Genomic DNA, 554 nt, shown 5'->3' on the forward strand with positions numbered 1-554 from the left:
AAAATGCATGACGTCAAACGGTGAAGCGTGAACGTGCGACGTCGCGGTAAAGTATTATACATGACGGCGTCATACAATGGCGCGCCTTTTAACAATTAAAGATTTCAAATTATATCACATTAATGATTTTAACAATAAAATTAACAATAAAAATAAAATGAATAATAATATGATAGTACAACAGATATGCTATTCAAAGCATAATATAATAGCATACACTCATTAGGATAAAAGGTTTAATAAATGACAATTTGAAACATTTTCAATAACGATCGAACTTCTTAATAATGATTTAAGTTCGCTACATCTGAATATCTTAATTTTTTTTTATTACATAGCATTAATTCATTGATAATACATATTATAAATACCGTATATGGTGTTACCCATTTAGTGGACGTCGCAAAGCAAATAATGTTTCTTGTCAAAATGCATGAAGTCAAACTTGAAGCGGACACGTGCGACGTCGCGGTAAAATATTATACATAACGGCGTCATACAATGACGCGCCTTTAAACAATTTAAGCTTTCAAATTATATCACATTAATGATTT

The sequence above is a fragment of the Dreissena polymorpha genome, chromosome 6, assembly GCF_020536995.1.
Source record: "Dreissena polymorpha isolate Duluth1 chromosome 6, UMN_Dpol_1.0, whole genome shotgun sequence".
NCBI classification, from domain to species: domain Eukaryota; kingdom Metazoa; phylum Mollusca; class Bivalvia; order Myida; family Dreissenidae; genus Dreissena; species Dreissena polymorpha.